Source organism: Hypanus sabinus, chromosome 21, assembly GCF_030144855.1.
Source record: "Hypanus sabinus isolate sHypSab1 chromosome 21, sHypSab1.hap1, whole genome shotgun sequence".
Taxonomy (NCBI): domain Eukaryota; kingdom Metazoa; phylum Chordata; class Chondrichthyes; order Myliobatiformes; family Dasyatidae; genus Hypanus; species Hypanus sabinus.
This window is the reverse complement of record NC_082726.1, coordinates 21,374,218-21,390,397: the sequence shown is the minus strand read 5'-3', so window position 1 is coordinate 21,390,397 and position 16,180 is coordinate 21,374,218. Positions and strand designations below refer to the sequence as shown.

The 16,180-nt window shown below is 42.6% G+C and overlaps 2 long non-coding RNA genes across 3 annotated transcripts in view; one reads left to right on the top strand and one right to left on the bottom strand.

Moving 5' to 3' along the window:
* Positions 1-16,180, top strand: part of LOC132378884 (uncharacterized) — an 81,548-nt gene that overhangs the window by 23,960 nt on the left and 41,408 nt on the right. The window lies entirely within an intron of this gene.
* LOC132378883 (uncharacterized) lies at positions 202-11,027 on the bottom strand. Its single transcript, XR_009507210.1, has 4 exons — positions 10,887-11,027; positions 7,057-7,238; positions 2,603-2,721; positions 202-696 (listed from the first exon to the last, which is right to left on the bottom strand). It is a non-coding gene; the product is annotated as an uncharacterized LOC132378883 (long non-coding RNA).

Here is a 16,180-nt window from a genome sequence, read left to right as displayed (position 1 = left end):
ACAGCATGACAAATAAAACTTTGACAACCGTCTATAGATGTAGTGAAGAGTATATTGACTGGTTGCATCATAGTCTGGAATGGAAACACCAATGCCCTTGAACGGAAAATCGACAAAAAGTAGTGGATACTTCCACCATTAAGTACATCTACACAGAACATTACGGTAGGAAAGCAGCATTTATCTTCACAGACCCCACCACCCAGGTCATGCTCTTTTCTCACTGATGCCACCAGGAAGAAGGTTCAGGAGCTTCAGGACTCACAACAGGTTTAGAAATAGTTGTTACTCCTCAACCATCAGGCTCTTGAAACAAAGGGATATATTCACTGAACTTCACTTTCCCATCACTGAATTGTACCCACTACCTATAGACTCACTTTATCTCATGTTCTCAGTATTTATTGCTTATTCATTTATTACTTTTTTTTGTATTTGCACAGTTTGTTGACTTTTGTACACTGGTTGTCCACCCTGTTGGTGTAGTCTTTCCTTGATTCCAGTTTGGTTATTGGGTTTATTGAGTATGTCTACAAGAAAATGAATCTCAGAGTTGCATATGGTGATATACGTATATGTCCTTTGATAATGAACTTCTTTGAACTTTGAACTTAGAACCCCTTTATTTTCTTTCTGTGGCTCCATCTCCCAACTCTACCACACCAGCTTCCCCACCTGGATCCATCTGCCATCTTCCTGAAAAAAAAAAGACATTTTGGTTATTGGTATCAATAAAATTAGTGTGAAGTTTAGAAATAAATGACCATCTGACCTTACAAATTAAGCCAAAAGTAAAGAACTTCGGCATTATTACTGACTCTGAGCTAGATTTCAAATCACATATAAACCATATTATTAGACTGCATTCTTTCATTTAAGAACATTACAAAAACTTGATTTCTTATTACATCTCAAGATATAGGAAAATTGATACATGCTTTTGTGTTTAGCTGATTAAACTATGATAATGCACTCTTTGCAGAACCGCTAAGAAAGATATAAATCGGCTGCAGCTTGTTCAAAATGCAGCAGCAAGAATCTTAAACAAAAAATGAAAATCGTAGCACATTTCACCAAAGAACATAGGAGAGTACAGCAGAGGTACAGGCCATTCAGCCCACAATGTTGTGCTGAACTGGCTAAAAAGCAAATCAGAAACAACGAAACACCTATCCCTGCTTCCTACACCATGTCCATATCCCTCCATTTTCCTTACATCCACGTGCCTATCCAAATGTCTCTTAAATGCCTCTAATGTATTTGCCTCCACCACCATACCAGGCATCCATGACAGTCTGAGTAAAAAACTTATTCCTCACATCCTCCTTGAATCTATCCCCCTCTCACCTTCAATGCATGTCCTCTGGTAGTAGACATTTCATCCCTGGGTAGCAGATTATCTATGCCACTCAAAATCTTGTAAAACTCTATCAGATCTCCCCTCAGCTTCTGATATTCCAGAGAGAACAACTTCAATTTATCCAGCCTCACGTGATAGCGCATGTCCTTTACACAAGACAGCATCCTGGTAAACATCTTCTGCACCCTCTCCAAAGCCTTGCTAACCTCCCTATAGTGGGACGACCAGAACTGCATGCAGTACTCCAAACCAGAGTTTTATAAAGTTGCAACATAACTTCCTGACTTTTGAACTCAATGTCCTGATTAAGAAAAAACAACATTCCATAAGCTTTCTTTAACCACCTTATTGACCTGTGTAGCCACTTTCATGGAGCTATGAACTTGAACCCCAAGATCTCCCTGCTCAGGAACGCTGTTAAGGACCTTACCCTTAGCAGTGTACTGTCTCCTTGCATTTGCCCTACCAAGGTGCAACACATATTTATTTGGGTTAAACTGCATCTGCCATTTCTCAGCCCATATCTGCAACTAGTCTACATCCTGCTGTATTCTTTGCCAGTCTCCTACACTTTCCACAAATCCATCAATCTTGGTATTATCCGTAAATTTACTGACCCACCCACCTACATTTTCATCCAGGTCATTTATATACATCACAAACAGCAGGTGTCCCAGCACAGATCCCCGCGGAGCTCTGCTAATTACAGACATCCAGCTTGAATAAGTCCCTTTAACCATTGCCCTTTGTCTTCTCTGTGCAAGCCAGTTCTGAATCCAAACAGCCCATTCACCATGGATCCCATGTATCTTAATCTTCTGGATTAGCCTCCCACGAGGGACTAAAATCCATGTGGACAACATCCACTGCCCTACTCTCATCAATCTCTCTTATCACTTAAAAAAAAACTCTATCAAGTTGATAAAGCACAACCTGCCACACACAAAGCCATGCTGACTCTTTCGAACTATGCCGTAGGTTTCCAAATCCTCATATATCTTAACTCTAAGAATTTTCTCCAGCAATTTCCCTACAACCAACATAAGACTCGTCGGTCTATAGTTGCCAGGATTTTCTCCTGTTCTCTTCTTAAATAAAGGTACAACATTAGCCACTTGCCAGTCCTCTGGGACCTTTCCTGTGGCTAGAGAGGACACAAAGATACCGGCTAAGGAGCCAGCAATCTCATTTCTTGCCTCCTTCAATAACCTGGGGTAAATCCCATCAGGCCTGGGGACTTACCCAGTTAATACTCCTTAGTAGTCCCAACACTTCCTCCTCCTCGGCCTCCAAAAGACTTAACGTAATTATACACTCAGCACTGATCTCCAGGTCCTCCGTATCCTTTTCCTTGGTAAAGACTGAAACAAAGTACATAGTAGGTATCTCACTCACATTCTCTGCATCCATGCAACTTTATCCTTGAGTGGTCCCATCCTCTCTCTAGTTATTCTCCTGCTCTTGGTGTATGTATAGAATGCCTTTGGACTCACCTTATTCTACTAGCCAATGTCTTTCCATGGTCCATCCTGATTTTCCTAATTCCTTCTTTTAGTTCATTTCTGGCTTCTTTATACACTTCGTCTGCTTTGTCTGATCCTAACTTCTGAAGCTTTACGTAATTTTCCTTTCTCTTCTTGACTAAATTCATGACTTTGCTGGACATCCAAGGTTCTCTTGCCTTTCTATCCCTGTCCTTCCTTCTAACAGGAACATACTTTTCCTGTATTTTGTGCAAATGATCTTCTAAGCACTCCCCACATGTCTGATGTGGACTTGCCAGAGAAAAGGTGTTCTCAATTAAGCCATCCTGAAAGATAAGGAGTTGTGGTCAGTGTTCCCTAACTGTCCACCCACGGAAAGGTCAGTCACCTGGCCAGGTTCATTACCCAACATCCGGACCAGTACAGCCTCTCCTCTCATTGGACCATCCACATATTGATTTAAGAAACCTTCCTAAGTATGCTTAACAAGTTCAGCCCCATCTAAACCCCTTACACTAAGAAGGTCCCAGTTTATATTAGGGAACTTGGAATCCCCCATGATTTCATTTCCAGTATAATGATACTGGTTTTGGCATCATTGCACTCGCTGCCTGTGCCCTTTAGGATCAATTTTAAAATCCTCTTAACTGTTAAATCAGGCTCTGAGTAAACTAGCCCTTCTGTATATTTTGGAGTGTCCATCCCCTATCATCCCTAATTGTAATCTAACATCCATTAATACCGGTTTTCTTATTATTCCTATTGTCAAGCATGTACAAATTGGTGATGCAGCCTTTTGCTCATGCACAAGAAATCTGGAATACTCAGGAGACAGATACACCAGGCTAGGACACTGGAATGTTTCAAAACACTTTGAAAAACTTACTTTTAAAATTCAGCCTGCTTATAGGATTACTTAGTGCCTGTGATGTTGATTACAATTATTTAATCTGATATATTCAATTACATTTTATTCTATATAATGTTTGTCTCTACTTAATATTTTTAATTTTGCCTTTTTATAACTATATGATTTAACATTACTATGTAAAGCACATTGAGATGCATCTTAATGTATGAAAGGTGATATATAAATAGAGTTATTATTATTACAATTATTATGATTATTATCCTTCACCCTTCCACAGTCCACCAACCACCTCCCAGCCCCAGTATCACCCGTCTCTTCTCCTCTTCATACAGGCCATCACCTCTCTCCACTCAGTCCTGATTTAGGGTCTCAACCCAAAATGTTGCCAATTCCTCTCTGGTGCTGCTCGACCCACTGAGTTCCTTCAGCAGATTCACTGTTGCTCCAGATTCCAGCATCTGCAGCCCCTCGTATGTCTCCATCTTCTTTGGCTGTCCATCGATTTCGATGTTGGCTGTGCTGAGAGTTTTACTCCAACACGCCTTGCACAGTAATACGACAGACAGTGTCGTGCCCTCACCATACGTCTCTCTGGGCTTCCAGATCTGACGCTAAGTGGTACACAGGAGTGTAACAGCGGGTCAGGAAGCTGCCCCGCAGTGACAACAAACTAGTCTAGTGATGCCATCCGTCGACCAGCACTCTGGTTTCCCCGTGTGCCACCAAGGTGGCTGTACCATTGACCCTTTTGGATTCATTTGCCACAGACACCATCAGACGCTCTGCTGCCGGCGTCCTTGTTGGGTGCAGCCTTTGCTTGAAGAGGCACAACCTACAAAGTAGCAAAGGCATGCTTACCTCCATGACTTAGCTAGCCAGGATCCTACTGCTAGATCTAGTCTAGTAGTATACCGATGGAACATCACCATCATGGCTAGGTTAGACTTGCCAGAGAACGAATCTTCGCCGTACTTCGCTGATGTTCAGCCAGTGTCACTCCCACGCCACGGTGAGGTGCCAAGGTAGGATTTTGTCTCTATCAATGCAATCATGACTCATCCTCTGTCTCAATACCATAATCCCCTACTCCTTGCTTCCCTTAGTGCCTTTCGTGTTCAGAAATTTATTCCTGCTATTCCCTCAAGATCAAGAGATGTCTCACAGAATGATGAGGGATAGCTACTGAGGGAATTCAAATCACAGAACATAACATTAGCAACACGCAGAAAGTGCTGGAGGAAATCAGCAGGTCAGGCACCATCTGTGGAAAAGAGTAAACAGTTGACGTTTCGGGCTAAGGCCTTTCTTCAGGACTGGAAAGGAAGGGAAGAAGTCAGAATAAGAAAGTGGGGGGAGGAAGAAGTGCAAATGGCAGGTGAAACTAGGAGAGGGGGAGGGGCGAAGTAACAAGCTGGAAAGTTGACTGGTGAAAGAGATAAAGGGCTGGAGAAAGGGGAAATCTGACAGGAGAGGACAAAAGACCATGGAAGAAGGTTCTAGAAGCAGCGGAGAGAGGAGGTGGGCAGGTAAGAAGAGAAGGTGTGAGAGAAAGAACAATGAGGAATGGTGAAGGGGGGCAATTACTGGAAGTTTGAGAGATTGATGTTATGGCCATTAGGCTGAAGCTGCCTACATACAATATGTGTTATTCCTCGAACCTGGGTGTTGCCTCATCATGGCAGTAGAGAAGGCCATGAACTGACATGTCAAAATGAGAATGGGAAGTAGATTTGAAATGGTTGCCACTGGGAGATCCCACTTTTTCTGGCAGATGGAGCGAACATGCTGGATGAGGCAGTCTCCCAATCTATGTCGGGTCTCACCGACATTGTATTAGGGAGCTAGGGCTTTACTAGGAGCTAGGGATATTAAGAGGAATAGACAGAGAGGACAGCCAGCACCTCTTTCCCAGGGCACCACTGCTCAGTACAAGAGGACGTGGCTTTAAGGTAAGGGGAGGGATGTTCAAGGGAGATAGTAGAGGAAGGTTTTTCACTCAGAGAGTGGTTGGTGCGTGGAATGCACTGCCTGAGTCAGTGGTGGAGGCAGATACACTGGTGAAATTTAAGAGACTACTAGACAGGTATATGAAGGAATTTAAGGTGGGGGGGGGGTTATATGGGAGGCAGGGTTTGAGGATCGGCACAACATTGTGGGCCAAAGGGTCTGTAATGTGCTGTACTATTCTATGTTCTATGTTTTATGATATACAGGAGGCCACACCAGGAGCACCAGATACAGTATATGACCCCCACCTGGAAGGACTATTTAGGGCCCTGAATGGTAGTGGAGGAGGAGGTGTAGGGGCAGGTCTGGCACTTGTTCCACTTGCAAGGATAGGTACCAGGAGGGAGATCAGTTGGGAGGACAAGGGCGTTGCACAGGGAGCGATCCCTGCAGGAAGCAGAAAGTGAGGGGGATGGAAAGATGTGCTTGGTGGTGGGATCCTGTTGGAGATGGCAGAATTTATGGGGAATTACGTGCTGTACGAGGAGGCAAGTGGGCTGGTAGGTGAGGACAAAAGAAACCCTATCCCTGGTGTGGTGGCAGGAGGACGGGGTGAGGGCAGCATTGATGGTGGAGGAATGTGAGCCCCTTTCTTTGAAGAAGAAGGACATCTCAGTTATTCTGGAATTGAACATTAGCATGTAGCATGGTAGAATAAAATAAGGAAGGAATATTTTTATAAAGGATGTATTGTGGCAAATAGCACGAGGCCATTCAACCCATCAAGTTTATGCTGACTTTCAGAGCAATCTGGTCATCCCACTTCCCCACTTATTTCCCATTAATATGCTCTCTCTCTCTCTCTCTCTCGCATATTCTTGTATCCTTCCTCAACCCCAGCTCCCCCACAATTCTCCCACCAACTTTAATTAATCTACTGACCAGCACATTGTTGGGTTGTGGGACGAAACCACTGGGTCACAAGGAGAGCACTCTGACTGGAATCAAGCCGGCAGGAGCCGAGAGGAAGCTTGACCCAGTCAGTAGAGCAGCACTCTACATAATCAAAGACCCCTGCCATGTCGGGCATTCTCCCTTCTCTCCTTCCCACTGGGCGGAAGATACTAAAGCTGGAAAGTACGTACGGCTAGGCTTAAGGACAGCTCCTATCATGCTATTATAAGAGTACTGACTGACTTGATCTCACAGTCTACCTCACAGTTTATTGTCTGCCTGCACTGCACTTTCTCTGCAATTGTAACACATTATTCTACATGCTTCGTTCTTATTTCCTGAAACACTTCAGTGCACTGTTGTGATGAAATGATGGACGGTACGCAATAAACAAAATTGTTTCCCTGTACCTCACTATATAAAACAATTTACCAACTTACCCAGTGGCTAGCTGAAGGTTTCTAAACCAAATGATGGCTACTTTGAACTGGAGTCCCGTCACAATCTAACTGAATAGATGAACAAACCAAGAACCTGTTTCCATTTTCTTTAAATGTTCCATTAGTGGTGGAGCACTTTGTATTGGGCCAAAAACTGAGGGAATAAATCAGACGCCGTAAATCTGAAATAAGATAGGAAACATTCAGCAGATCTGATAGCATCCATGGTAAAGTAAACAGAGCTGGTAGTGCCTTCAACCTGAAACGTTAACATTGTTTGTATCTGCCTGATTTCTTTGCTGCTAATAAAAGTTTAACATTAGTTCTTCAGCTGAGCAGATGAGACTGGAATTCATTGAAACACAGCTTTTAAGCATATGGGGCTGTTCACTTGTATCAATGCAACCTTTTCCATTCAGGCCAATCTCCAGCTCTGTATAGTATTTTCAGCTTTGGTAGATAAAATATTAAATACAATATAAAGCAATTTTATGTCATGTCCAGAGCATGCTAGTAAATATTTTAAAAGATACCCTGTTCCTAAAAACGTTTTTAATCAACCTTGATGAATAAAAATAAAATCCCTGACTGTGTGAATGAAGCTCTTCAACCTATTACATTAATTTTAATTTATGTGCATTTTTAAAGAAAAAGAGTTGCATTTTATAATTATGATGTTCAGAGGGGATTTTCTGTTTTCTGTTGTAATATGAAGTTGCCACACTCTAAGGTAAGTAACATTGGGCATTTTCGTATAAGCAGTTCCATTTACAGAAACAAAGGTAGGAGTTATGTGATGCCATGTGTCAGGAGCTGGCAAGGGGAGGGGGTACAGTAAAGTTTGAAAGTGTGTTCTGATGGTCTATAAGAGTTTTACTACGGGCAATTTGCATTGTGTTTCATTTAAGTGTACATGTTTGTGCTGTGTGTTCAAAGTTCAAAATAAAATTTATCATCAGAGTGCATACGTGACACCACATACAACCCTTAGATTCCTTGTCCTGTGGGAATACTCATCAAATCAATAGAACAGTAACTGTAAACAGCATCAATGAACAACAAAATGTGCAAATGCAAATATAAATAAATAGCAATAAACAATGAAAGCATGAGATAACAAGATAAAGTATCCTTAAAGTGAGATCATTTGGTGTGGTAACATCTCAATATTTAAGTGTAATTATCCTCTTTTATTCAAGAGCCTGATGGTTAAGGGCTAGTAACTGTTCTTAAACCTGGTGGTCTGAGTCCTGAGGCTCTTGTACTTTCTACCTGATGGCAGCAGTGAGAAGAGAGCATGGCCTGGGTGGCGAGGATCTTCAATGATGGATGCTGCTTTTCTACGGCAACATTTCATGTAGATGTGCTCAATGGTTGGGAAGAATTTGCCCATGATACACTGACCCGAATCCACTACCTTTTATAACCATATAACAATTACAGCATGGAACCAGGCCAGCTCGGCCCTTCTAGTCTGTGCTAGAACTGTGCTAGTCAACTTACTCTCACCTAGTCCCACTGACCTATTGTAGTATTCTCTGTGTAAAGGCATTGGTGTTCCCTTACCAGGCTGTAATGCAGCCAGTCAATACACTGTCTACCAGACATCTGTAGTGTTAGTGCTGTTGTTAGTGTTTAAAATAGACACAATATACACTCAGTGGCCCCTTTATTAGGTACCTCCTGCATCTAATAAAATGTTTATTGTGTGTATGTTCATGGTCTTCTGCTGTTGTAACCTATCCAGTTCAAGGTTTGATGTGTTCTGCATTCCGAGATGCTCTTCAGCACACTGCTCTTGTAATGCGTGTTTCTTTTAATTACTGTCACCTTCCTGTCAGCTTGAACTATTCTGACCATTCCCCTCTGACCTCTCTTATTAACGAGGTGTTTTCGCTCATAGGACTGTCACTCACTGGATGTTTTTTGTTTTCTGCACCATTATCTGTAAACTCTAGAGATTGTTGTGTGTGAAAATGCCAGTGGATCAGCAGTTTCTGAGATACTCAAGCCACCCTGTCTGGCACCAGCAATCATTCCACAATCAAAGTCACTCCAATCACATTTCTTCCCCATTCTGATGTTTGGTCTGAACAACAACTGAACCTCTTGACCATGTCTGCATGCTTTTATGCTGCCACATAAATGGCTAATTAGATATTTGCAATAACAAACAGGTATACAGGTATACCTAATAATGTGGCCACCGAGAAAATGTTGTGTGTGTGCATAATACATATAAGCCTTAAGACCCTGCTGTTCATTATGCCCTACTAATCCTCCAAAGCTTTGACTACTTACTTCCCTCTATAGATGCCGCCTGACTTGCTGCGTTCCTCCAGCATTTTGTGTGTGTTGCACAAGATTTCCAGCATGTACAGAATATCTTGTGTCACTGCCAAGGATTAAGTTCCTCCTGCCATTACTCTGCCCTTCTTACCAACTCGTGAATATTGTCTTGTAATTGAAGACTATCCTTGCTATAAATTGCACCGCCAATTTTCATGTCATCTTCAAGTTACCATTAATCATACCTCCTACATTCACGTGCAAATCATTTATCATTGTGAGCAATAAATTAGATACCGATTCAGTACTTCAGATTTCTGCAGTACACCGTAGTCACAGAATTCCAGTCACAAAGCAGCCCTCCACCATCACATTTGTTATCAAGACATTGAGACAATTTGACCTGGATTCCATGGACTGTAATACTTCGATTTGTATGCATTGTTGACACTATCAAAGGCCTCAGATCAACTGTACTACCCTCAGCAATAGAATTTGTAAACTAATCAATAGATTCAATCAATTTGGTCAACAGGATCATAATAATAGGCATCCATTAGTCTCATGAGAACATGGATTTGCACCTTGGAAGGATTCCAGGGCGCAGGCCTGGGCAGGGTTGTATGGGAGACTGGCAGTTGCCCAAACTGCAAGCCTTCCCCTCTCCACGCCACCAGTGTTGTCCAAGGGTTGCACTAGGATCACACAATGTTGCACTAGGACCCAAGCAGCTTGGCACCGGTGTCATCGCAGAGCAACATGTGGTTAAGTGCCTTGCTCAAGGACATAACACACTGCCTCAGCTGAGTCTCGAACCAGTGACGTTCAGATCACTAGACCAATGCCTTATCCACTAGGCCATGCGCCAACACGCAACAGGATCGCCACTTAACAAAACCATGCTGTCTTAGATTAATTCCTGCCTTTCCAAGTATTCTATAATTTGATTTTTTATTATTATTGATTTTTTTATTATTATTAATTATTAAATTGTTTCAATAATGTTCCTTCTATGGACGTTAGATTCACTGACATATTATTATCTGGCTTATCCCTTTTACCCTTCTTATGCTCCACATTTTCTGTCTTCTAATGGTCAAGTACCTCACTGCCATTAAATATTTTGAAATCCCCATCAGGGCCCCAGCAGTCTCTTCCCTTGTCTGCCAAAACAGACTGGAATACATCTCCAGGGCTCTGGTGATTTATCCACCTTTAAGCTCATTAAGACATTTAATACTTCATCTTTTTTTTAAAGATAATTTGTCCCCCACCCTGAATTCTCCAACTTTCAGCTGGGTGAATACAGATGAGAAGTACTATTTCAGACGTCATGTACATCCTCTGGCTCCGTGCTCTGATTTCCTTTTTGGTACTTCATTGGGCACCACTCTCTTGCTGTTAACACATTTTTTATTTAATTTAAAAAATTCCACCATTGATATTTTGCTCCCCCTATTAATTTCCCTTCCACATTGGCTCTGTACTCTGCCAGTTTCACATTGGAAGGAAGGGTTTTCATTTGTTGGTTGTAGACTTACCTGTAAGTCACTTTTCCCATTTACTTTGCCAGTTCCTACCCAATAACATTGAAATCACCTTCCCCTAATCCAGAAAGTCTGGATCATCCTTATCCATTTCCATAGTTACCATGAAGCCTGCAGATTTATGCCACCGGTTTCACACTGGAACTTCAATCTCTTGCCAACCGCATTCACTAGGTTAATGACCCGTGTGAGCGTGTGTGCACTAAGCAGGCATGTTGAGTGCTCATGTGTGCAGTATTTAATTTATGTGTGTGTGCTTGTGTGAATGGTGTACATCACAGTGTGTTGGTTTGTGCGCAATGCTTAGACGCTGAGTTTGTGTGTGTGAAATGCAGTCACAGTGGAGAGATGCCCATATTTCCATTCGTAGACACATTATATTGGTGCACACATGCACAGAATTGATAATGAGTCTGTACTTGCAGAGGAAATGATGCACAAACTATTTTTTTAGGAATTCCACACTGTGTACTTGCATTGGCACAGAATGCTTAGGCAGCTGCTTTTATAATCTTACAAAGGATGACCTGCTCACAACATAAGCAACAGTCAGCAGACCCAAGTTATAATGGAGACCACAGTTGGATCCTGATGATTTTGTGACCGAAGTTTCTTCAGAAGCTAAGAGTGAAACATAAAACTTGTGGCTTACTATCATTATTTATTTAGAGTTCCAGGAACCAATAGACCCCACAATCTATACATAATTACCCCAACCTAAGGACTTATTAACAAGGACTCTTCATCTCATGTTCTTGATATCTATTGCTTATTCATTTATTATTATTATTTCTTCTTTTTTCTTTTAGTATTTGCACATCTTGCTGCTTTTGCTGGCTGTTCACCCTGTTGGTGCAGTCTTTCATTGATTGGATTTATTGGGTATGCCTGCAAGGAAATGAATCTCAGGATTGTATATGGCAACACACGTGTACTTTGATAATAAATTAACCTTGAACTTTGAACAAAGAAAGAGAAAGAAGAAGGAGCATAATGAAAGGGAACAAAGGAAGAAAAGAGAGCAGGGAAAAGAGGAGACAGGGAAGAAAAGCCCAAGGGAAAAGAGAGCAAACAAAGGAGTTCTTTTCCTCTTCTACCAGACCACTGATAACGTTAAATTCCATTGATAATGTTGACCAATCAGAAAGTCAGATTCAAGTAATATGACACCCACCACTGAAACCAAGAAGATAACAGAAAAATAGAGGCCACTGATAATCTCACATGTCTATGGGTGATTATATAAAAATACAAACAAGCATAAGAAAGTGATACTACAAGAAAACTACAATCCAATCCAACGCCTCACTCAGCTTGTTTGGTAATGTGGAGCACAGTGCGTAGAGATCTGCACTTTGATACTTCAGTGTCTATGCCAAGGCCGCCTCTCTCACAACTCTACTTAGCGTTATCAGAGGCTGAGCAACAGTCAAGGATATTTAAGGAACATTGTTATAATGTGGAATTAGAGCACAGTGGCCCATCAGTAGAGAGGATACACTATCTTGTTTCGGAGGTCGGAAGGACGCCAGAGTCTGCGCTGCACGAACATCCATCTCCATTTGCAGAAGGGATTTTGGTACTGCATCAACTGGACAGTGGTTAGCTGGCCTTGCAGCAAGTACTTCTCGATGAAAGAAGTCAGAGCACAAGGAGCTCTCACCCTCAATATATAGATGCACTTTTATCTACAAATCACCTCTTCCTTTCCTTCTTCCCATTGGCTTGTGGGAGAGGGTGGATTGTACCTAGACCAGATGCTTTCAGGGAACCACTTCCCTTTTACTGTATTTCCAAAGCATTTCTTACACAGAGGACACCCAACAGACAATAGACAATAAGTGCAGAAGTAGACCATTCAGCCTTCGAGCCTGTACCGCCATTCTGAGATCATGGCTGATCATCTACTATCAATACCCGGCTCCTGCCTTGTCCCCATATCCCTTGATTTCCCTATCCATAAGATACCTATATAGCTCCTTCTTGAAAGCATCCAGAGAATTGGTCTCCACTACCTTCCGAGGCAGTGCATTCCAGACCCCCACAACTCTCTGGGAGAAGAAGTTTTTCCTTAACTCTGTCCTAAATGACCTACCCCTTATTCTCAAACCGTGCCCTCTGGTACTGGACTCTGCCAGCATCTGGAACATATTTCCTGCCTCTATCTTGTCCAATCCCTTAATAATCTTATATGTTGCAATCAAATCCCCTCTCAATTTCCTTAATTCCAGCGTGTACAAGCCCAGTCTCTCTAACCTCTCTGTGTAAGACAGTCCAGACATCCCAGGAATTAACCTTGTGAATCTACGCTGCACTTCCTCTACAGCCAGGATGTCCTTCCTTAACCCTGGAGAACAAAACTGTACACAATTCTCCAGGTGTGGTCTCAGCAGAGCCCTGTACAAATGCAAGAGGAATTCCACCTCATGTGTGGAACGAGCTACCAGAGGAAGTGGTAGGGATGAGTACAGTTAGACAAGTGCATGGACAGGAGAGGTTCATGGAACAAATGTGGAAAGCTGGGACTAGCTCCCTTAGGCAGCTTGTTCAGCATTGACAAGTTGGGCCGAAGGTTTGTTTTCTGTGCTGTGTAGCTCCATAAGTCTTAGCCTTTAACTTACTCTCCCCCACATACCTACCAACCCTCTTTGTTTCCTTGGACACCTTCCTGCACTAAGGAGCAATTTAAATTAGCCAATCAACACCCATGAAAAACCCACAAAGTCACAGGGAGAACATTTAGACTCCACACAGACAGATCCCCAGAGCTCGGAACTATTATTGAAATTACTTGGTCAGTAACTGACTGCGGTGACAAGTAATTATTGTCTGAAGTGTAGCTCCACTTGCATGGTCCAAGTTGCCTCGTGGATTGGATGATATCCTTCCCAATCTGCCACTGGAATCAACAGAAATTAGATATAGGGATGTTTATGGACGCAATTCAGATACTGGGCAGAACAAAAACCTCTGCTGAATCTGTGGTGCACTGTTGTGGGGTTGATGTACAGTCATCAAGTTTAAAATGAGACCATAAGGGAGGCAGCGCCTGGCTCAGACTCAAGGAAAAACCAACAGCTAATCATGGCTTTGGGGACAGCAGTGGGTTTGAAATTGGAGAGAAACTTTTTAAAACATTGCAGTGCGTGACTAAAAGTCCCAGGAATTGTGAGCAACACACACATAGTGCTGGAGGAATTCAATAGGTCAGGCAGCATACATGGAGGGGAATGGACGGCCAACGTTTTGGGCTGAGTCCCTCCAGGAAGGGGAAAGAAGCAAGGATAAGAAGGTGGGGGAAGCGAAGGAGTAAAAGCTGGCCTGTGATAGGTGAGACTAGGTGGGGGGAAGCGGGTGGGGTTGATATGAGAAGCTGCGAAGTGATAGGTGGAAGAGGTGAAGAGCTGAATAAGAATAATTCTAATAGGAGAAAACAGTGGGCTATGGGAGAAAGGGAAGGAGAAGGGGAGCCAGTGGGAGGTGATAGGCATGGGAGGAGAGAGTAAGGGTGAGAAGGTAAACAGAATGGGAAACAGAGAAAGGGAGAAGGAGGAGTGGAGGGGAAATTGCCAGAAGTTAGAGAAATTGATGTTTATGCATTCAGATTGAAAAATAGTGCTTGATCTCACTAAGATTAATGACTCTCTCATTACCTGCATGACTCTTAATGACCTTCATGCCATTGCTATACCTTTAAACAACTCATAGAGTTTAAAAAACGGAAAACTACACACCAGGGATCAGAACTGAAGAAGCCTCTCAGATGCGTGGTGAAACGTCTTCTAGACAACACAGCAAGTCGAGTTGCCTTGATTTACTACCACTTGATATACAATGACCTGGATGACTGAGAAACTTAATAGACATGTTGTAGAGATCTGTTTTCATTTCGACACAAAAGAGTAGTTTTCTGTTTATCTGTGTCAAAAAAGCCAAATAAAATCCACTGTGATTCAATGTTGTAAAGCAATAAAACATGAATACTTCCAAAGAGGGTGAATACTTTTGAATGGCACTTAAGTCAGGGGACAGAGATTAAAGGCAACTAGCGAAGGATTCAAAAGCGACACAGGGAAGATATGTTTTGATGCAATGTGATGAAACATATCGTCAGTGAGGAATAGAGGAGAACTATTCAGTTCAAAATGGAGCTGGATAGGTATCTGAAAAGGCAGAATTTGCAGAGCTTTGGGGAGTGGGTGGGAGAGTGAGTCTCGATGGATTGCTCTTATATAGAGCGGAGCAGGGCAAATAACTAGTTTCCATACTGTAACTACTCTTTGAAATGAGTATCCTTACTCCGTTTCCTTGGACACAGGCCAAATCTGGATACGAGGGACCCTTTGTTCTGTATTGTACATCACAATCATTCTGCCTCCTCCTTTGACCTGTGTTTGTTCCAAAGGAATGCTCTATGTTCTGTAGAACCTCATAGGAATCCGGTCCACCTAAGCAGTGCATTTGAAGGAGAAAGGTCTTGCCGAGTTCAGATCCTGCAGCTGATAGAAACTTCAGAGACGGATGGGATGCTTTAAAAACTCCTCCTGCCAAGAGTTCTGGCTCCCTGTAGCTCTGCAACTGATAACATAGCTGGAATTCTCATTGGAAGAGTCACAGGATCAACAGTCTACTAACACCAATTTTATCCAGCATGTTTCAGCCTTTTATAGCTATTTAGCCAGCGCCAAGCTTCACTCAGTTTACCAGTCAGGTCTATGATGTTAAACAGACTGTAACATCCAGCAGGCTTCTAGCAATGCATGGAGAGGAAAGCTAAGCTTTAGGGTGAGACTGGTGATGTAGTTTTTATCAAGTGCGGTGATACAGAGTTATCTCCATTTCAGGAGAGCACGGATAATTACCACCGTCCCCTCAGCTTATAGAATTCACAGATAGGTCTGATGAAGGGTCACTGCCCAAAACGATGACTCCTTATTCCTTTCCATAGATGCTGCTTGACCTGCTGAGATCCTCCAGTAGTTTGTGTGTGTAGGCCTACTCTGATGGGACACCCACCCCCATTGCTTTTCATAGCATCCCTCTCCAAATTTTCCACTCTCTTGTCACTTATGTCCACCTTCTGGTTTAAGATGGCGCAAATGAAGGCGCGCGACAGCTTACTAGTAGATCAAAAGACAAGAGTTTCGACTAAAAACCATTACTTGAAACATTTTTTTCTGAAACAAATTGTGGTGAGTTATTGCTGTAGACAGTGAGGAGACAGGCGTAGGCAATGCTGGTCCGAGGGATGAGTCGTGGTGGGGCATTGTGAGGTGTGACATGTTCGA